Below are 23,300 nucleotides of genomic sequence, written 5' to 3' on the forward strand. Positions count from 1 at the left end.
CCTCCCGCGAATGTCCTGTCTATAAGGAAGAACGCTGTATCCAAGAAATTCGGGTCAAAGAGAAAGTGTCCACCTCGGCTGCTCGCAAGCTATTGGCTAGTAGGAAGCCCGCGCTGCTCCCAGCGGGGAAATACAGTACTGTCCTCGCCTCTCCTCGGACTACCAGGGAGGTAGCAACCCAGACATGCGATCTGACCTTCAGCACCACGGTCGTCCGTTCGGCCAGTGCTAAGATCGCGCGGTCGACGTCTCCTCTTCCTCCCATCACCCCACAGACACCAGCCCCTTCATCAGCTTCTGCTAAGACGAAGACCCCGAAGTCAGATGCACGGGCCTTCAAGAAGGAACCATCCCGTGCAGACTTCCTACGTACCTCGACCTCCCAGCCTTCGACCGGTACTTCCAGGAAACGTCCTTCCAAAAAGGCTCATAGGAAGCACAGTTCTCCTCCTCCGCCACGGCGCATTTCTTCTCCTGCGCCACCCAGCGGTTGCCGCCCCAGGTCGTCATCCGTTTCGCCTGGCCGCACCGCTGGTAGCCGTACATCTGGCCGTTCACCGGCGGAGGAAGCTCCCCCTCCCGGCCATCCTCCCGAGATGGCCGATGAACCTATAGACCCAGTGGACGATGACTGTCCGCCTACTGATAGCGGCGGCAGTGCTCGCTCGAAGCCAGGCCCTCAACGGCGTTCGAGGTGACCCCTTCTTTCATCTTCCTTTTCTTACGATGGCACTTATTCACTGGAATATTCGCAGCATTCGCTCCAACCGAGAGGACTTGAAGTTGCTGCTCCGCTTGCACCGTCCGCTCGTCGTAGCCCTCCAGGAAACGAAGCTACGCCCATGCGATCAAATTGCCTTGGCACACTACACCTCTGTGCGTTTTGACCTACCCCCTGTGGTAGGTATCCCAGCTCATGGAGGGGTTATGTTGCTGGTCCGGGATGATATTTACTACGATCCCATCACGTTGCACACCGGCCTGCAGGCAGTTGCCATCCGCATTATTCTCCCCACTTTTACGTTTTCCTTTTGTACCGTTTACACTCCATCGTCATCTGCCGTTACCAGGGCAGACATGATGCAACTTATTGCTCAGCTACCTGCACCATTTTTGTTAACTGGTGACTTCAGTGCCCACCATCCCCTTTGGGGCTCTCCAGCATCCTGCCCGAGGGGCTACTTGTTAGCAGACCTTTTCAACCAGCTCAATCTTGTCTGCCTCAATACTGGCGCCCCTACTTTTCTTTCGGACACATCTCACACCTATTCCCATTTAGACCTCTCTATATGTACTCCCTAACTTGCACGCCGGTTTGAGTGGTATGCACTTGCTGATACATATTCGAGCGACCACTTCCCGTGTGTTATCCATCTCCTGCAGCATACCCCCTCTCCTTGCTCCTCTAGTTGGACCATCTCCAAGGCAGACTGGGGGCTCTTCTCTTCCAGGGCGACCTTTCAGGATCAAACCTTCACAAGCTGCGATCGTCAGGTCACACACCTCACGGAAGTCATTCTCGCTGCTGCTGAATATTCCATCCCTCACCCTACTTCTTCTCCACGTCGCGTACCGGTCCCCTGGTGGACTGCAGCATGTAGAGACGCTTTACGTGCTCGTCGACGTGCCTTACGCACATTTAAACGCCACCCTACAGTGGCGAATTGTATCAATTATAAACGATTACGTGCTCAGTGTCGTCGTATTATGAAAGAAAGTAAGAAAGCAAGCTGGGCTGCTTTCACAAGCACCTTCAACAGTTTTACTCCTCCTTCTGTTGTCTGGGGTAGCCTGCGCCGGCTATCTGGCACTAAGGTCCACTCACCAGTTTCTGGCTTGAAGGTCGCGAATGACGTCCTTGTGGCACCTGAGGCTGTCTCCAATGCCTTCGGCCGCTTTTTCGCAGAGGTTTCGAGCTCCGCTCATTACCACCCTGCCTTCCTCCCCCGCAAACAGGCAGAGGAGGCTAGGCCACCTAACTTCCGCTCCTCGAATTGTGAAAGTTATAATGCCCCATTCACCATGCGGGAACTCGAAACCGCACTTGGCCGATCACGGTCCTCCGCTCCAGGGCCTGATTCTATTCATATTCAGATGCTGAAGAACCTTTCTCCTGCGGGTAAAGGTTTTCTTCTTCGTACATACAATCGCATCTGGATTGAGGGACATGTTCCCGCATGCTGGCGCGAGTCTATTGTTATCCCGATTCCTAAGCCGGGGAAGGACAAGCACTTGCCTTCCAGTTATCGACCTATCTCGCTTACCAGCTGTGTCTGTAAAGTGATGGAGCGAATGGTTAACTCTCGATTGGTTTGGCTGCTCGAGTCTCGACGCCTACTTACCAATGTACAATGTGGATTTCGTAGGCGCCGCTCTGCTGTTGACCATCTGGTTACCTTGTCGACCTTCATTATGAATAACTTCTTGCGGAAGCGCCCGACCGCGGCTGTGTTCTTTGATTTGGAGAAGGCTTACGACACCTGTTGGAGGGCGGGCATTCTCCGCACCATGCATACATGGGGCCTTCGCGGTCGCCTCCCTCTTTTTATTCGTTCCGTTTTAATGGATCGACAGTTCAGGGTGCGTGTGGGTTCTGTCCTGTCCGACACCTTTCGCCAGGAGAATGGGGTGCCACAGGGCTCAGTTTTGAGCGTCGCTCTCTTCGCCATCGCGATCAATCCAATAATGGATTGCCTCTCAGCTGATGTATCAGGCTCCCTTTTTGTGGACGATTTTACCATCTATTGCAGCGCGCAGTGTACACGTGTCCTGGAGCGCTGTCTTCAGCGTTCTCTTGACCGTCTTTACTCCTGGAGTGTCACCAATGGCTTCCGTTTTTCTGCCGAGAAGACGGTCTGTATTAACTTCTGGCGCTACAAAGAGTTTCTCCCACCGTCCTTACAACTCGGTCCCGTTGCTCTCCCAATTGTGGAGACAACCAAATTTTTAGGCCTTACATTTGACAGGAAACTTAGCTGGTCTCCACATGTGTCATATTTGGCCGCCCGTTGTACCCGTTCTTTAAATGTCCTCCGTGTTCTCAGTGGTATGTCGTGGGGAGCGGATCGAACTGTCCTACTTCGTCTATATCGGTCGATCGTCCGCTCCAAGCTGGATTATGGGAGCTTCGTATACTCCTCTGCACGGCCATCCATCTTACGCCGCCTCAACTCCATACAACATCGGGGTTTACGACTTGCGATCGGAGCATTTTATACTAGTCCCGTAGAGAGTCTCCATGCTGACGCTGGCGAATTGCCACTCACCTACCGGCGCGATATACTGCTTTGTCGGTATGCCTGTCGGCTACTGTCAATGCCCGACCATCCGTCTTATCGTTCCTTTTTTGACGACTCTCTCGACCGTCAATACGGGTTGTATGTCTCTGCCCTGCTACCCCCTGGAGTTCGCTTTCGTCGCCTCCTTCAACACCTTAATTTTTCACTCCCTGCAACCTTTCGAGTGGGCGAGAGCCACACGCCACCTTGGCTCCAGGCTCAGGTCCGCGTTCACCTTGACCTCAGCTCGCTCCCAAAAGAGGTCACCCCCGGTTCGGTCTACCACTCCCGTTTTTTGGAACTTCGTTCGAAGTTCATCAACATGACTTTCATTTATACAGATGGCTCTAAGACCAATGACGGGGTCGGGTGTTCCTTTATTGTCGGGGCACAAAGTTTCAAATACCGGCTCCATGGCCATTGTTCGGTCTTCACAGCTGAGCTCTTTGCCCTCTACCAGGCTGTTCTTTACATCTGCCGCCACCGACATTCTGCTTATGTCATCTGCTCCGATTCCCTGAGCGCCATCCAGAGCCTCAGTGATCCGTACCCGGTTCACCCTTTCGTACACCGGATCCAACGCTCTCTTCAGCAGCTGGTGGACGTCGGTTCTCCGGTTAGCTTTATGTGGGTTCCTGGCCATGTCGGTATCCCTGGGAACGAAGCTGCAGATGCCGCGGCCAAGGCTGCGGTCCTCCAGCCTCGGCTAGCTTCCTGTTGTGTCCCTTCGTCCGATTTTAGCAGGGTCATTTGTCGGCGCATTTTATCGCTGTGCCATGCCGATTGGGCTGCACTTACCGACAACAAGCTTCGGGCCTTGAAACCTCTTCCCGTGGCTTGGACGTCCTCCTCACGCCCTTCTCGGCGGGAGGAGGTCGTTTTAGCTCGGTTAAGAATTGGACACTGCCGGTTCAGCCATCGCCATCTGCTGACGGCTGCGCCGGCGCCGTTCTGCCCATGTGGGCACTTGCTGACGGTTCGACACATTTTAATGTCCTGCCCAGATTTTAACACACTGCGCCTCGATCTTAACCTGCCTAATACTTTCGATGCCATTTTAGCGGATGACCCACGAGCAGCTGCTCGTGTTCTTCGTTTTGTCAATTTGACAAACCTCTCTAAGGACATTTGATGATGCTGTTTTTTAATCCTATGCCTGTCAGTCTGTCTTTTATCGTGTTTTCCCTTTTAGTTGTTGTTTTAAACTTGTGCCTCGCGGTGCATTCTTAACGTAGTCATGGCGCTAATGACCATTGAAGTTGTGCGCCCTAAAACCACAAAAAAAAATTGCCGCTAATGGAGAGAGAGAGAGAGAGAGAGAGAGAGAGAGAGAGAGAGAGAGAGAGAGAGAGAGAGAATTCTGTGATATACTGTAGGCTTTCACAGCCGGTATTGGCGATATTCCCGATACAATTACATGCGTGCGTTTCGTCCTCGTTTGCTGCAGTCTCCATCAGAAGTTTCAACGACTTTGAAAGCTGATACTGACTGCAGACAAGCTCAGCAAGCTGAACTGGCGTTGTCATACCGTTCCGTTAAAATCACAGAATCGCGCCGACGCTATGGTGCTTGTAGTTGTGAAGAGTAGGTAATGTTTGACTTGTTTAGCATTAAGGCACAAAACTTGTCTTATTTCAATTCTCCTTCTTTTCTGTTGAAAATGTTTGTGTTTTTGAATTTCTGTTGCCTCTCTGTACATCCTAGCGTAGTAATTATTAGGTGTTGCTAATACCACAGTGACAGAGAAACGAATTTGGTGGTATCCCGGTCCTATTGCTTGTTACGCTATTGCTGATTTATCCGCCTTGCCGAGGTGACAGTTGCTCTTGTGTTCCTTGAGGCGGGTATTAATGCTTCTTTCTGTTGTCTCTATGTACACTTGGCCGCAGTTACTACGCTAGGATGTGCAGAGACCCCATAGAAATTTGGAAGCACAAATACAATTTCAACAAAAAAGCAGGAGGATTGAAAGTAGACAAGTGGTGGGCTTAGTGCTAAATAAAACAAACAGGAGCGGGAAGGACACGAAGATGCCGCGTATTCCTGGGCGACAGCGCTATCAGCACTTGACCATATTTTTGGGGCATTGCGATGCGGCAGTAGGCCTATTTTGGATAGCATAGGAACTTGGGGTCCAGCATACTCTTCGTCAAGACTCTGGTCAACTACGTCTGATCACGGAAAGAGAGGATCGGCGTATTGTGCACAAAACACATTGTAACCCTTTCAAATCTGCGCCTTTCATCCGAGGACAAGTAATGGACTTCCTCTGTCACGCCGCACCAGTAGTCAGACTAGGGAATTACCATACTCAGTACGCTACCGTTAACTCCAGGACGCTTATAGGATTACATTTGGAGTGGTGCCGTGACCTAGAAACATGGACTGCTGACGAGTGGCGTCGAACTGCGTTCAGCGATGAATTGCAATTCTGTGCTACCCCGTATGACAATCATCGGCGAGTACGGTGGCGGGTCACTTTATTCCAGTGTTTCGAGGAGGCACCGCATTGTAACTTCTGGGTTTATGATGTGAGGAACCGTCTAGTATGACTTGTGGCCACGGCTGGTAGAGATCGAGGGAACACTGATAGCACAACGGTGCATCACGAACATCATGCATTGTCTTGTTACTTCCGATGTTACAGTGTCATGGTGCCATATTTCAACAGGACAGTGCTCGTCCACACACGGCGTGTGTCTTAAAGTACTGTATGCGTCGGGCTGAGGTACTCCCCTGGTCAGCAAGGTCGCAAGATCTGTCCCAGTACAACATGCTTTGGGACCAGCCCTGACAAGACTTTCGTCTCAGTGCCAGTATCCAGTATCTCGAGGATAAGTGACAAACGGTTGTGGGCCAGCATATGTCAGGACAGGACACAACGGCGTTAAGATACCATTCCCAAATGAGTCGGTTCAGGCATCCAGGGTAGAAGGAGTGCAACGTCATAGTGATAAGTGGTTTCACACTTTAAAGTTCCTTTTAAATTTGATTCGATTTTGTAATCAGTGGCCGGCCGCTGGTGGCCGAGCCGTTCTAGGCGCTTCAGTCTGGATCAGCGCGACCGCAACGGTCGCAGGTTCGAGTCCTGCCTCGGGAATGGATGTGTGTGATGTTCTTAGGTTAGTTAGGTTTCAGTAGTTCTAAGTTCTAGGGGACTGATGACCTCAGAAGTTAAGTCCCATAGTGCTCGGAGCCATTTTTTGTAATCAGTGAAATAACATGATTCATTTCGTTTCCCACTCGCTTTCTGGTTGCTTTAGTTTCTTTCTGTGGGGCGTACGTTCGCGATAAGCGGGAAATGCAACTACGAGTCCTGGTCCAGCACAGATTTTAAGTTCCGTTATTCCACTGTACAGTTGATGGTAGCCTTTATTCGCAACTGCGAATTCATTTGATGAGCTAATGAGACATGATCGACACAGTTTTACGCTAATCTTTCTTTCTTAGTTTATTCCTTCCTTCCTTCCTTCCTTTCACGGACTAAACTTCTTCAAAATGAAAAAAAGTTAGTCGAGAGGATAGGATTTAAAAGTATGAGTGAGTGCGTGTAATCAATTTATGGCAATTTTCTGCAGTAATTACAGTCTAAGCTATAAGTTTCAGGGAAAGATATGGCTCTTTCGTCTCTGACTGAGAATAGTTAAGATCGCGAAGCGAGCCGCGTGTACTCGCAAGTTTTTTGAAACGGTTAGAGGTCTGATTATACCACCCGAGCGTTTTACCACCTTTCTCCATTGCTTTTACTAGCCTCACTTGTATATACAACGCGTGCCGCCTGAGGGAAGAAACAGGGCAGATAAACGGGGAGGGGGGAAGCGCGTAAAAAAATCTTTTTAGTTTCGAAAAGAGTGCCGCGATAGGTCGGAAAAGCAGGACGTTCAGTCCACTCGGGGCGGGCCGGGGCTAGCTAAATAATGGAGCAGCTCTCACGAAGCAGCACGTCCACACTGCCTTTCAATAATAAAGGCTGGCCGGGCGCTCCGGAGCGCGAAAACAAAGCTCTCCAGCTCTGTTTTCCCACCGAGAGAGCGCAACAAAAAGGAGCAGCAGAGTGCCGGGGGTGGCGACGGCGGGCGGGCCGACCTGATCTGGAACGAGCTGCCAAAGAGCGGGACCGAGGTCCAGGGCCGGGGCCGCGGGGGACTTCTGGAGCCTGCCTCGCGGGCGGCCGCCGCGCCAACGCCAGCGTGCCGCTCACGTGACCGCTGGGGCTTCTCTCCTGCTGAGCGCATACCCCACGATTCAAACCGTTCAGGGAACTGGGCATTATTAACACAGTCGCCGGTAGCTGGTTGCGTTGCATAAATGTGTGGTAATCGAAAAGTAGGTGGTTCGAATCTCTTTAATAGCAACTTTCATTCCATATTCATTAACAAATAAAAATGTTAATTAACAAAAACTCACATTTTTAATACTCGTGTCTTTATTTTAATAACTTTTCCCCCGGAGGTCAGAGTTCAAAAATTTGGTACAAAATTCGCAACAGCAATTGGAAAATGAAATAAATGTTGGTTTACGTATATTGTTTGTATATGTATTTTCACTATTCATATCTGTATCAAAACTTAATTTGTTACACACTATCTTGTATGAAGGGCAACCACAGCCATAAGTAGACATCTTGAGCATTAACTGCCTGGCTGCTCCTGCAAATAATTTTTTAACGACCAGTTTCGTAGGTTAGAAGCCAGATATTCGCGTTAGATACGTTAAATCGTGACATTAAACTTGCGACATTGACGGGACCGAAAATTCCTTGTCTATGACTAAATGACGCAATTAGCGTTTCGTCAGGTAAGCAGAGGGCTTGGGTCAACGATTCCTCTTGTTGCTTAACGGTTTATGTTCGGCCTCCTGTCGCAGTTTCGGGATTCGTGGCACGCTTGAGGAATGGTGGACCCACGCTTTCTGCTTATCTGACGAATCGCTAATTTTTTCATACACAAGGATGTTCGGTCCCGTCCATGTCACAAGTTTGTCATGACTTAACGTATCTAAGCTAGGATGTGACTTCTAAGCTACGAAACCCGTCGTTAAATAAGTTACTTAAAAGTGCAACTAAGCGTTCAGTACTCAACAAATCTTAATTAGTTTCCATATGAAGAGTATTTGAAAATAGAAACGTTTTTAGTAAAAAAAATTGTTACCGGTTGTTAATGAATAATATCTTTTGATGATAAATTTGGAATTTAAATAAAAATAAAAAAGCTGTCTCTCACGATCTCTGAACCAGCGACTTTGATTACTGGCGTGTTACCCGCGCTCTACGCTACCGGAGATGGGCAAAGGCGACTTTTTCGAAATATTCTTAGAATTGCAGCATACTTTTTTACTGAATTTATGGCCCGGCACAGAATTTGAAATCTAGGGATAAAGAAAATCGAAGAGTGGCCAGTGCGTATCCTCTCCTTACCAAATAGTAGTGTACAGTGATTGGATACAAAGGTCTTCGTTCATGCAGTGTTATAAACGTTGAGCGGAAATAGTAAAATTGAGCTCGTAAAGGTTATTAATGCTCTTAACTGCACACGATGAAGAAAACCAGCTAGATAATAAGATCAGAGCAGAGCAACGCATGTAGAATTGAGAAAAATTTTCCAGGCAACCGAAGACCGGAAATGCGCATTGTGGAAGTACGGCCATAAAACGACAGCCAATCAACTCTTTTTGTTTCAGTGTTTTGTGAAATATTTACAGATCATAAAAAGAAGTTCTTTGACGTTATATTCAGTTCTTTGACGCTGTATTCAGTTCTTTGACGTTGTATTCAGTTCTTTGACGTTGTATTCAGTTCTTTGACGTTGTATTCAGTTCTTTGACGTTGTATTCAGTTCTTTGACGTTGTATTCAGTTCTTTGACGTTGTATTCAGTTCTTTGACGTTGTATTCAGTTCTTTGACGTTGTACTCAGTTCTTTGACGTTGTACTCAGTTCTTTTAGTGACAGAAAAGTAAACTCAAACTAATATGGACAATCAGCATTGTCTTTCTCCGCAATGTGACAAGACATAATTTGCAAAACTGGTTTTCCTGGATTCCTAGTGCAATACTGTTTAATTTAAATGAAGGAAGGCTAATTAGAATACTGAACACATGATTGGTAGTTCTCCCTGATCGCCAACACACTGTTATGATTAGACACAATGAAATATCTGCATAGCAATAATTACTGAACTCGAGCTGGCCACTAACAAACTCGGCATAAATTAGATTTTTCAGAAGTTCTGTCTCTTTATGTGATAATTATAGAAATCACCCTTCATCTTGAGGTTACACATCACGCAACGTCTCAAATAGCAATCTCTGTGCGGCACATCTGCTATCCAAGATGCTCATTCTGCGAAGGTACACAACGTCCTATGTCTACGACACAACTACTACTACTGCCCAAGCTGCGACAAGACTCGTCTGTTACTTTCTTGCCCGCGTTCTGCTCAATAATGCGAGCTCTGGAAACCAGAGAAGGTGTATCACTCATCTGTTCAGCATGAAAAGATTTTAAAAGTGGCAACATTGCGAATAAATTGATAATTTTCGTTATGTTTGCATTCAAAGATGCACGAAGTGGTAACATACCAAACTATCTGTGATTTACTACCATTTCATTTAGTGTATGAATCTTTCATTGTTCGCATTAAAGAAAAAAGTAATTGAAGAAGCTAAAAATGCATTCAGCTGGATTTTCAAAGCTAGGCGAGCTTCATATCCATGCTTGGTTGAATTTTTTGTTACGTGTACTGCGTAAAGTTTGACCATTAAATCAGTCACGCTTACACAGACATAAAGCCAAGAATTTGGTAAGATATTAAGCTATATTGCAGATACAACGCTGATGTGTGGTAGTCAGTATATGGTACTGTAAAGCGCAGCTTCTTTTTAGTCCTACGTCTTACGACTGATTCGATGCGACATTTCCTGACTCGGGACATCTTCAACGCGGAGCAGCACTTGCAACGTACTTCCCTCAGTTATTTGCTATATGTATTTCGATCTCTGCCTTCTCCTACTGTTTTTACTCTCTACAGCTCCCTCTAATACCACGAAGATTATTCTTCGACATCTTAACACATGTCGTGTCATACTGTCCTTTCTTCTTGTCGTTGTTTTCCATAATTTTCATTTCCTCGCCGATTCTGCCGAGAACCACCTCATTCCTTGCCTTGTAAGTCCACCTGATTTCCAACATTCGTCATTCTCTTCTGATTTTCCTGAAGTCCATGTTTCACTAAAATATAATGCTGTGCCCTAAAAGTAAGTTCTCAGAAATTTCTCCCCAAATTAAGGCCAATGTTTGATACCAGTAGATTTCTTTTATCCACTGTCCTTTTTGCCAGTGCTAGTCAGCTTCTTGTGTCGTCCTTGCTTCGTCCGTCATGGGTTATTTTGCCTCCAAGGTAGCAGAATTCCCTACCTTCGTCCACTTCGTCATCCAGTTTTGATGTTAAATTCATCACTGTTCCCATTTTGCTACTTCTCATTACTGTCGACTTTTCTTTGCTTTACTATCAGTCCTTAATTGTGCTCATTAGAATGTTCATTCCATTCAGCAGATATTGTCATTCTTCACTTTTTCTGAGGATAGCAATGTCATAAGCGAGTCTTGTCATTGATATCCTTTCACCTTGAATTTTAATTCCACTCTTGAATCTTTCTTTTATTTCCGTCACTGGTTCTTCAGTGTATAAGTTCAACAGACGGACGAGAGGCTGCATCACTGTCTTACACGCTTTTTCATCTGAGTACTTCCTTCTTTGTTCTTGTACATACTGTAAAAAAAAACCACCGTGTATTCAGTTCCACACTCTCAAGCTTGCAAGCAAGCAAGAGTTTAATTCAAAAAGGGTCTCTGACATGGATGTGCGATACATTTCTATCATTGATGCCGATTTCGATTTCAGTACCAGCAGGGAAACATCGATAGTCTGACATGATCGATCCCAAACATCGATATTAACTGATGAGTTTACTGCACAGCGGAAAGAGCAACATACAAATATATTTAAGAGATTTATTAATTTACAAATACAGAAATAAATAACGTTACAGATCCCACAGCTTTTTCTATACAGACTATCAAAATAATAGTTTCAGAGAAGTTTCACTTTCAGTTTACTGTGTTGTTGACTCGGAGCATATCCTGCTTCTAAGTACAGTCTCTGTTAGGCTAATGATGCGGACTATGCAGCTAAAATACTGAAGTGCAGTTTTTTGTACCTTTACACTGGTAGTACCGATGATATTCTTCCACACTAGTGATGCACCCTGTTTAAGATATAGATGGCGATCTTTTAGATAATAACTGAACTGCACTGTTCCAGTTTCCCAGCTATTCTTCTCTTGTGCTGCTTTACAATGTTTACTTTGTAAATCAAATTTGGTTTCTTTGTTCTCCTGTAATCTATTAAGGGAATGCTCATACTCACGCCGTCGGTTCAGCAGCTGCAGCAAATTCTTGACGCGGGTTCCCGGGTTCGATTCCCGGCGGGGTCAGGGATTTTCTTTGCCTCGTGATGACTGGATGTTGTGTGATATCCTTAGGTTAGTTAGGTTTAAGTAGTTCTAAGTTCTAGGGACTGATGACCATAGATGTTAAGTCCCTTAGCGCTCAGAGCCATTTGAGCCATTTGAACCATTTGAATTCTTGACGTTTACACTTGCCGAGAAGACTGAAGTCGCATGGGCCAGGCTCTGGATTTTCCTCCCAACATCACCCACGTCCGTGCGGCCTTGGTCAAATAGTTGGTACCATTTCGCTACGGCTGGACGCGGCATTGCATTTGGTCCACATGCTGCTGGAATTCTACTGCGAATCCGTGCGGAATTTAGACGTTTTGCCCACATGAATCGTATTGTAACGCGTATTCCAACTTTTGGAGTATGTTTCCAGTCGCCATGCCGTTTCAATCGCACACTGCCATCCACCTATTATCCGTACCGCAAGAGAACTGTTCATGCGGGAAACCTGGAACATGTACTCGCTTCTGAAATGCGACACTTGTTGCGCAATGTTCTTACCGTAAGGCGATATCAATTTCTGATATACTCTGCATTAAATGAACCAACAGCTACATTTTGATCTCTGATTAATTACAGAGGCAACCGGTTTCGGCATTCCATTATGTCACATCAGGCCTCCTTTGGTAACATGGCTTAACTTGTTACTGGCAGGCAAAATACCACGCAAAAGTGAACCAGTATCCGCACCAGCGTATGTAACACGGCTCTGCACTTGCAAAGAATTTCATATGGTTAGGAAGTGACTTGGCAAGGTTTTTCAGGTACGTCGCATCGAAGGTAAGCCACCCGCCGAGGATTTAATCGCGAAATTCCACGGACGGCGGTGTTGGTAATCTTGGCGTTTTACCCGCTGTTCGAAAATGTTCCACAGATTTTCTATGGGGTTCAAGTCGGGTAATTCTGCAAGCCAATCGAGATGTAGTAGGGTGGGGGAGTTTTCAGAAAACCAGTCACATATTTGAGCGTTCAAATTATTTACTAGTTTATAGCCGTATTAAATACGCTGTTGCGGATATTGGTTCGCTTTTGCATGATATTCTGCCTGGAAATAAAAGCTCAGCCTCTATGTTACCATAGGAGGCCTGATATGACATAGTGGAATGCCGAAACCGCTTGCCTCTGGAATAAATCAGAGATGAAAATACAGCTATTGGTTTGATGATTAAAATTCTTCTGGATGTGGTACTGGGTCATTGCATAAAATATTTTAACTATAAACTGTAAACTCATCGTTTCGATCGTATTAAAACGGACTTCTAAAAGCCAAGTATTACGCAAGTTTTGAAGTGTTTCATGCAGTGACGCGTTACGACACCCAGAATTTCGATCATCATGACGCTGGCCGCGGACGCCTATGTAGCTGCTTATTTATTTAATGCTGGTTATATGTACATCGGCTTTCGTCTCTCGTGGTAAGGATGGATGAAGTGAAATTGCTTTCTGAAGTCCGTACATGTGACTTTCTTCCAAATACTATTTCTAATTTTTCAACCACTCCACTAATGTTGTGAGACGTGTTTAGTAAAAAGATTCGTTTGAATAAAACCAATTCTTGACAGTGGTAAGAAGTAGACTGTTTTTTTTTTTCTTTTGCCAGCATCAAATGTGAATAGTTCGTATTAAACTTCGATTTTATGATGTTTCAGAGACGAGAGTATCGATGTTTAAACATCGTATTTCACGACAACGACAGTTTGCAAATATCGATGATCATCGAACATCCCTAGTTTCGGGTAGCTATACGTAGCACCCAGCTCTGCTCACTGCACGAGTCGGAGATACAGATGCACAGTGTTCAGCGAGAAACAGTGCGTAAAATGAAATGTCGGGACTCGAGAGGTCGGCGGTGTAGACGGCCTCGCAGAGAGTGCTCTGCCCCCACTGTGCTAGACAAAAGCGAGCTGTCGCGGCGTGGGTGTTCGCACCAGCGAGCTCTGAATTGGCCGTGAAGAGACGCATGTGATTCGAGTTAGGCAGCCTTTTGATATGGAGATGTAATTCAATTAGCGCAGGGCAGAACGCGGCAGTGCAAAAAGGGCTGCAGGGCCCTGCGACCTTCGTCTGGTGCCGCGCCATTAGCGGCCGCTGAGCGCAGCTGCACGCGGGACGCGAGTTGAATTTCCCCCAGACGTGCACCGCCGAGCACGAGTCCGGTGAGGCCACTACGTGTGCTAAACCAAACACTATGGCCAAGTGCCATTCCGGTCGTGGCAAAAACTACACGTTGTACGTTAAAATGGCAGCAGAATGAAGACGGCATGCAACAAACGTCAAATTGGTGTGTAGTGTAGTATGTGCTTGAATAGGCAAGTGATTAGCAGGTCTCGTAGGAGTGTAGTCAGGAATTTTCCAGATAAAGGTGCAAATCGTTTGTTTTAAGATGTAACTTCATAGTGATACGTAAGGTAATAAATTCGAGCACCTTCTGAAAAAAGCCTGATTTGAGAAAAAAAAAGTTAAAAATTTACTGTTTTTTAACCATTGTCTCAGTTTTCACTTTCATGAACTCTACTTGTAAGAATATTATAAGGTAAAAGGCACCAGAGTGGCACTTCTGATGCTGCGCTTCATAATGGAAGCAAGAGTGAAGAAAAATGAGTCATTGGAGTTGTCGACCTGGAAACAGCGTTCGACGTGGTAAAATGTTGCAAGAAGTTAACAATTCCGAGAAAAATAGGAGTCAGCAATAGGAAGGTGTGGAACTGAATGCACGGTCGATTTTTTTATAAATTTTGGTCCGTTCGTATACGAGTCTAGATACGATCATACAATGGTGAAAAATGGTTCCAGTCCAACCTATAGTTTATTAATGCCATTGTAGAATATGAACTGCATAAAATCACCGGTAACGGTAAACGGCTATCCTGGTTCAAGATTCGTGGTTCAGAGTTTGAATTCCAGGTTGCCTATCTAACGGCATCCACGAGCAGCAAGAAGCTGATTTTCGATACGTAGCGTAATTAATAATTAAAAAATTTAAAATGCTGTCATAGTCTACTCGTTTTAAAAGTATAATCTTATATGAAAAGCTTGACACAATAAGACAAGTATTAAATTTAGAAACTGGCTATTTGCATGTAGTGAGTTACGCTGCACCAAAATAGATACAGACTATATTTATCCAGTATTTATGAATGAGAGCATTTAGCGACTTCCTACAAACTAAAAAGATAATTTGAAATTTTTATAACTTTCCTTGCTTACGAGCCTAACGTCAAACATTTAATCCATTGATCTATTTGTACAGTGATCATAGGTTTGAAGCTCTTCTGCGCGTGGACGTTAGATTGGTTAAAGAATCAGGGGTTTGCTAGTCATATAATTTCTGGAGTGAGTTTGAATTACTTCTGTGCGGCAATTAGGTAAATTTTGACTCGAATTGTTTACTTCTCAGACATTCACATATTTCGCGACAAATAAATTTCTAATGCGGCACTCTGCTGTTGATAGCAGTGCGCAAGGTCTCAAACACTAAGCTGCTTCGCAGTATACATCACCAAGGTAGCTAAATATTTGTGAATTAATAAGTATAGCAACTTGTGGCTGTATGTCGCCCGGAAAAACTACATCCAACACGTCTTCACTGTACTACGCTCTAGGTGCAAGCTCTGAGTCACCAACAAGTGATCGGTAGTAAAGAATAGCTTGCCCTCCGAAACAACAAAATTTGGAATTCCAACCTAAAAAGTCTTGGTAGCATTCCTTGATACAATAAAATCTCCGCATCGCGTAATGTCGCAAGATCTAAACACATCTGTCGTTCAAGATAACGACACACCTTAATACTAATACTTCACCAGTATTTGGTCAACCAGTTACTGTGTGTTCGGTGGTCGCGGAGTGTGTGTACAAAGTTGACGTCTCTTTTACGGTGTCATCTTGATAAGCATTGTTGTTATCTCTAAGGATTTTGGCAGTGACATTAGCAGCTAGACAGTACTGATAATACTTCAAGCATTTGGAAGGGAGGCAGATTTTTTTTCTTCATCACTGTTCGTGACTCAAAACGTTATCTTTAAAGTGGAAAGGGAAATGACGATAACTCTTGACATTTCATACTTACAATTCGTGCATTTAGTTAGGTTTCGGTTTAATTTCTCTAAATAGTTAGTTTGAAAAGAACACTGCCGATTACCTTTTCCAATCCGAGCTTGTGCTTGGACTCTGAAGGCGTTATTTGCGACGTTAAACGCCTATCCTTCCTCCTCTTAATGGTACGGTTTTGTCCATCATCGTTGCAAACAACATAATATTCTTTGTGGTGTCTTATCTGTAATTGAGATTTGTTCCTTCAACGTAGCTTCTTTTGAAACCCTGTGCAATCTCCTGTGAAACAGGAGGCAGTGCGTGTAAATAATACTAGTATGTGGGAATTGCGTCGTTGAAAATTTTCCGTACAGATTGTTTCTCTTTTTCACATTGAGCGCGTCGCACTGTCCGACCGTGCAGGTTCTAAGTAAATATGCTTAATTACTTTATGCAAAAAAGAAGATTAAATATTCCGGACACGTTTGTCTCCACTCCGCTAGGAAGCTGCAGCACCAAACAAAAACTACGGGGGCACTCGCAGAATGAAGCAAATAACGCGAAAATAAATACGCTGTGAAACTGCAGCTGTGTATATCCGACGTCTGAATGGAAGATGAGAAAGTTTCATCTCTAAGAAGTTGCTTGTACAGCTGGTGATGTACTGAGATTGTACTACTATCATTTCGGCGGTCCTAGAAAATTAAGTGCGTTCTGTAGCTTTATCAGTTTTTAAAATAATAATCATTTTATTGATCACATTATTTCGGTAAACATAGTAACATTAGTCTTAGTGGAATCGCTTTCTTCTGATCACTGTTGGCACAATTTTGCCTTTGGTAAAGTAGGGACGTCAGCTGCCTGCTGCAGACGTGAGCTTCTCAAACTGAAATAGAGAGGTCATGGAGGGTCTTCCAAAAGGAAATAGAGTGCTCTCTTGTACGGCTATTTATTTAACACTAAACTAAATTGACACAGTATTTTACAGTTAGACTGTTACGTTTCAGTGGAGTTTGTTGACTCTCGATCGCTATGAAACGCACAGCGGTGACTTCGCCGTGATTGTTTATGTAATGACTTTGATGTGAGATAATCCTCCTCCCACAGCTCTTCTTCTACAATCAATCCTACTTCTGTGCATCGATACGAATTATGTTGCTGTTGATGCCTTTGACAAGATCTGCTTCGTGAGGGATTTCCACAGAGCACAATTTCTAGTAAGACAACCTTTCTGTCTCCAAAGAGAACTGTGTAAAACTTTCGGAAGTCTAAAGGTGCAAATATTATTGCATAATTCACGTAATAATGGGGGGGGGGGGGAGGAATGCTTATCAATTACGGGGTACTTAGAAATTCTAGACGAGCAGCCTCGACGTTGCATTTGCACTACTGAAATTACTTCGATTGGTCCTTTGACGTAACATTGGTGTTACTGCAACTTAATTTACGACCTAAAATATGAAATCCTCGAAACGGCCTCTCCTCATGAGCCCTACACAAGACACACATACGTGAACTGTCGACGAGGCAGGAAGTGGATCGTATACATAGCATCATGTATGGTACGCAGCTACAATCCAGAAAACTGTTCTGTAAATCGCTTGTCATGTAGTACGGGGTTAAACAGCTACCTCATCCATAACAAAACATCTATGTTCCCTCCAAGTGTACTCTCCTAAATTGTGTCCAAAGGGAACTTCAGCCATTTTTGCTTACTATGATAACCACATTAATAATAATTTCTCATATATCATTCCTTCCACGATCAAACGCCCTTCATTGTCTCGCCAGCATCGTCTGTGTTCATGGTCCAACTATTATGTCTCCACAATAAACACCTCTGCTAAAATTCTCCCGCAACCACAAACTCCAGTTAATCTTTGAGGTTTGTAGGAAATTTAATGTAGTTAAATTTTCTGTGAAATATATTTTTGCAGGAGAGCAATTTTCGAGTTAATGAAGGAAAACGTATTTGAAAATGTATCCCAGTGCAAAAAAAATTTAACTACACACGTCAAAAATGGTTATGCATCACCTCGGTTCCTAGAGTTCCGGAACCTGTACAGAAAACTGGAATAGAGATCAACATAAACATCATTTCCGCCCTTTTTATTGCTCATGAAAACCACACATTGCATGTTGAACCACCATACAGCGAGACCTTCAGAGGTGGTGGTCCAGATTGCCGTACACAACGCTACCTCTAATCCCAGCAGCACGTCCTCTTGCATTGATGCATGCCTGTATTCGTTGTGGCATACTATCCACAAGTTCATCAAGGCACTGTTGGTAGAGATTGTCCCACTCCTTAATGGTAATTCGGCGTACATTCCTCAGAGTGGTTGGTGCGTCACGTCGTCCGTATACAGCCCTTCCCAGTCTATCCCCGGTTCGATAGGGTTCATGTCTGGAGAACATGTTGGCCATTCTAGTCGAGCGATGTCGTTCACCTGAAGGAAGTCATTCACAAGATGTGCACGATGGGGACGCGAATTTTCGTGCGTGAAGACGAATGCCTCACCAATATGCTGCGGATATGGTTGTACTATCGGTCGGAGGATGGCATTCAAATATTGTACAGCCGTTACTGCGCCTTCCATGACCATCAGCGGCGTACGTCGGCCCCACATAATGCCACCACAAAACATAAGGGAACCTCCACATTGCTGCAGTCGCTGGACAGTGTGTCTAAGGCGTTCAGCATAACCAGGTTGTCTCTGAACACATCTCCGGCTATTGTCTGGTTGAAGGCATATGCGACATGCATCGGCGAAGAGAACGTGATGCCAATCCTGAGCGGTCCATTGGGCATGTTGTTGGGCCTATCTGTACCGCGCTGCATAGTGTCGTGGTTGGAAATATGGACCTCGCCATAGACGTCGGGAGTGAAGCTGCACATTATGCAGCCTATTGCGCATAGTTTGAATCGCAACACGACGCCCTGTGGATGCACGAAAAGCATTGTTCAATACCGTGGCGTTGCTGTCAGGGTTCCTCCGAACCATAAGCCGTAGGTAGAGGTCATCCACTGCAGTACTAGCCCTTGGGCGGCCTGAGTGAGGCATGTTATCGACAGTTCATGTCTCTCTGTATCTCCATGTCCGAACAACATCGCTTTGGTTCACTCCGAGACGCCTGGACACATCTCTTGTTGAGCCCTTCGTGGCACAAAGTAACAACGCGGATGCGATCGAACCGTGGTATTGAGCCTCTAGGCATGGTTGAACTACAGACAAAATGAGCCGTGTACCTCCTTCCTGGTGGAATGACTGAAGCTGATCGGCTGTCGGAAAAATGGCTGACATCGACATAAGCGTCAAAGGAATAGAAAAACAACTGGTAACACTCAACAGAGGAACGTCCACTGGACCTGACGGGATACCAATTCGATTCTACACAGAGTACGCGAAAGAACTTGCCCCCCTTCTAACAGCCGTGTACCGCAAGTCTATAGGAATGGAAGGTTCCAAATGATGGGAAAAGAGCATTGGTAGTCCCAGTCTCCAAGAAGGGTCGTCGAGCAGATGCGCAAAACTATAGACCTATATCTCTGACGTCGATCTGTTGTAGAATTTTAGAACATGTTTTTTGCTCGAGTATCATGTCGTTTTTGGAAACCCAGAATCTCCTCTGTAGGAATCAACACGGATTCCGGAAACAGCGATCGTGTGAGACCCAACTGCCTTTATTTGTTCATGAGACCCAGAAAATATTAGATACAGGCTCACAGGTAGGTGCTATTTTCCTTGACTTCCGGAAGGCGTTTGATACAGTTCCGCACTGTCGCCTGATAAACAAAGTAAGAGCCTACGGAGTATTAGACCAGCTGTGTGGCTGGATTGAAGAGTTTTTAGTAAACAGAACACACCATGTTATCAATGGAGAGACGTCTACAGACGTTAATGTAATCTCTGGCGTGCCACAGGGGAGTGTTATGAGACCATTGCTTTTCACAATATATACAAATGACCTAGTAGATAGTGTCGGAAGTTCCATGCTGCTTTTCGCGGATGATGCTGTAGAATACAGAGAAGTTGCAGCATTAGAAAATTGTAGCGAAAAGCAGGAAGATCTGCAGCGTATAGGCACTTGGTGCAGGGAATGGCAACTGACCCTTAACATAGACAAATGTAATGTATTGCGAATACATAGAAAGAAGGATCCTTTATTGTATGATTGTATGATTATATGATAGCGGAACAAACACTGGTAGCAGTTACTTCTGTAAAATATCTGGGAGTATGCGTGCGGAACGATTTGAAGTGGAATGATCGTATAAAATTAATTATTGGTAAGGCGGGTGCCAGGTTGAGATTCATTGGGAGAGGCCTTAGAAAGTGTAGTCCGTCAACAAAGGAGGTGGCTTACAAAACACTAGTTCGACCTATACTTGAGTATTGCTCATCAGTGTGGGATCCGTACCAGCTCGAGTTGACAGAGGAGACAGAGAAGATTCGAAGAAGAGCGGCGCGTTTCGTCACGGGGTTATTTGGTTACCGTGATAGCGTTACGGAGATGTTTATCAAACTCAAGTGGCAGACTCTGCAAGAGAGGCGCTCTGCATCGCGGTGTAGCTTGCTCGCCAGGTTTCGAGAGGGTGCGTTTCTGGATGAGGTATCGAATATGTTGCTTCCCCCTACTTATACCTCCCGAGGAGATCGCGAAGGTAAAATTAGAGAGATTCGAGCGCGCACGGAGGCTTTCAGACAGTCGTTCTTCCCGCTAACCATATGCGACTGGAACAGAAAAGGGAGGTAATGATAGTGGCACGTAAAGTGCCCTCCGCCACACACCGTTGGGTGGCTTGCGGAGTATAAATGTAGATGTAGATGAACCCGTTTGTCTGATAGGCGGTGCTCATGCATGGTTGTTTACATCTTTGGGCCGGTTTAGTGCCACCTCAGATCAGTCAAAGGGACTGTCTGTGATACAATATCCACAGTTGACGTCTGTCTTCCAGAGTTCTCGGAACTGGGCTGATGCAAATCTTTTGTTCATGTGTGTTCATTAAATTTCCTACAGAAAGATCGTGCTGACTTGTCTGTAGGACACGTAACAAAGGAGAGAATTTTAAAATCTTGCTTGTAGTATTTGAAAATGTTGAGGGTTGCATAACACCCTTAGGTAAGGGCAGGTAAATGACCCTGTGTGGTTGCATTGTGCTATCACCACCTCTCCCAGCCATCAGAGTAAAGCAGCAGGACCCACCTACTAACGACAACAACAACAACAAATGGCTCTGAGCACTATGCGACTTAACTTCTGTGGTCATCAGTCGCCTACAACTTAGAACTAATTAAACCTAACTAACCTAAGGACATCACACACATCCGTGCCCGAGGCTGGATTCGAACATGTGATCGCAGCGGTCGCCCGGTTCCAGACTGTAGCGCCTAGAACCTCACGGCCACTCCGGCCGGCTAACAACAACAGCAGCATAAGTTGTTATATACGTATGAATCAGGTGATTCACAGTCGTGATTTTTACGAGATTTCTGTACTCGAAGTAGCTCTACGTATTGTAATATATCTGCGTCCTAGCATTAAAAGAGCATCTTTAGTCATTATGTGAAATACCTTAGGCAAACCCTTCTTTCGCGTGGTCAGTTGGTTGGAGCACTAACGTGTCAACGAGAAACACCCTAAAAAGAATAATAAACAACTGATAATAACAAACATACGAAATACACACATGGGAGAATCATAATTGAAAACAAATTCAGGTTTTTGCCAAAGTATCGCGAGAAAGCTTCGCTCTTAGCCCACTTCAAGGAGTTGGTTGCGCTGCTGATAGGTTCGAGAGATACGTTGGGATTCAGATGAGTATTAGCAGAAGCTGCGATATGTTGTTACGAACTGCGATAGCATTAATCGTAACGTGTACAACGCTGCGGGGCCACTATAGCAGACGTGGCGTATTGTGTTGGTAGCATCTCCGCTGTCGCAATCATTCCGTAGCACTGAGCGCGCCCTTGTAGGGGGCGCAAATTCAGGGCCGCCGGTTGCGGAACAGATAAGTCAGCGGCAAACCCCCGTCCTGTCGCAGCTGGTGCACAGTGCAGTTTAATCAACGAAATCGCCGTAATATCTACTACGCAGCTTGCGTCATACCGGCTGAAGTTGCCGACTGGAAATGAGCTCTGGATTACAGCAGCTACATCAGTAGTTGGTTTAGTACTAGGCTGACTGACATAAAAAGGCCCATATACATCATTGTGACTTACGAAACAGAAATACAGTAATGGAGTATTAGAAAAATCTGCCACTGTATTAACGCAGTGAAGGCAGAAAAAGAAAAGGATGTCAGGGATTTATTTAAGTACATGAGTGACGAAAGTAGTTAGTGGTTATACAATATGCTTGGAGATAGTCACCAGCAACCTGACTTCATTAAGATGATCTACATCCGTGCAGAACAGGAAGTAGACGCAGAAGAGAAACAGAAGATCCTTCAGGAAGTAGAAACTATACCAGAGAAACTGTCCATCAAAATGTGTATGTAACACAGGACAAAACAGTGGCATTTTATTTGTATAGTAGTTGTTTTGTTGTTTTTATTTTTGTTATTTTTGAAGATCCCTTGATCGTAGGTATAATTATGTATAGTATTACTGTTGATTTTAATGTTCGTTTGAGGGTTAAAATAACATTTGAAAAATGAAATATTCTTGCTCATTCTAACCTACTGACACCGATTTACGGGAAAAAGTCCTATAAATTTTTAAGAGAAACATTATTTTTCACATCGAAAACATAGATTAAAACACGTAGTATGACGGGAAAAAAAATTATTTTTTGAAAACATTATTGGAGATATCAGCGATCAAAATGTAATCTCTGAAATTAATAGACCAAAATATGATCTCGGATATTAATTACAGAAGTCTAGATTTCAAGACAAGATTTATAAGACGCTGACCCGTTTCGATAATCACATGATCATCGCAGCTGGTGCACAGTCCAGTTTAATCAGTTCAGACCTACAACCACTTTGATCGGCAATTGCTGTGCATGGAACAGCTGACTATCGTCATTCAGCGGTTTCTGCTCCATGGACAGCCATCGTCCACCAATAAGGCTGTAGGTCTGGAGACTATCATCTGATGATCGAAACTGGTCACCTTTTAATAAGTTCGCCTTGCGATCTACACTGCTATAGTTAATTTCAGAGACATAATGGAAAAATTATTATGCAAATATATTAAACGTAAGTATTTACGCTTCTCTATCTCTAATAATCGTTCTGTTATATGAGCCTTTGTTCCGGAAAATGCCTCAATTATCTGTGTCTTCATAGACTTGTGTTTTAGCAATTCTAGCAGATACATGATGGTAGAAAAGGGACATCTTCGTATTTTAAAACCAGTTTTATTCGGTTTTAGCAGTTTGACCTGGTGTACTTATCTTCTTCTCAGTGGAGTGATGGATCAGTTAGAAATTCTGCACTTTATTTATTGCGAAAAATGCCTTTGACGTC

The 23,300-nt window shown here is 44.8% G+C and overlaps 1 protein-coding gene across 1 annotated transcript in view; it reads left to right on the plus strand.

Moving 5' to 3' along the window:
• Positions 1-23,300, plus strand: part of LOC126095072 (furin-like protease 2) — a 474,956-nt gene that overhangs the window by 196,983 nt on the left and 254,673 nt on the right. The window lies entirely within an intron of this gene.

The sequence above is a fragment of the Schistocerca cancellata genome, chromosome 8 (assembly GCF_023864275.1).
Source record: "Schistocerca cancellata isolate TAMUIC-IGC-003103 chromosome 8, iqSchCanc2.1, whole genome shotgun sequence".
NCBI classification, from domain to species: Eukaryota; Metazoa; Arthropoda; class Insecta; order Orthoptera; family Acrididae; genus Schistocerca; species Schistocerca cancellata.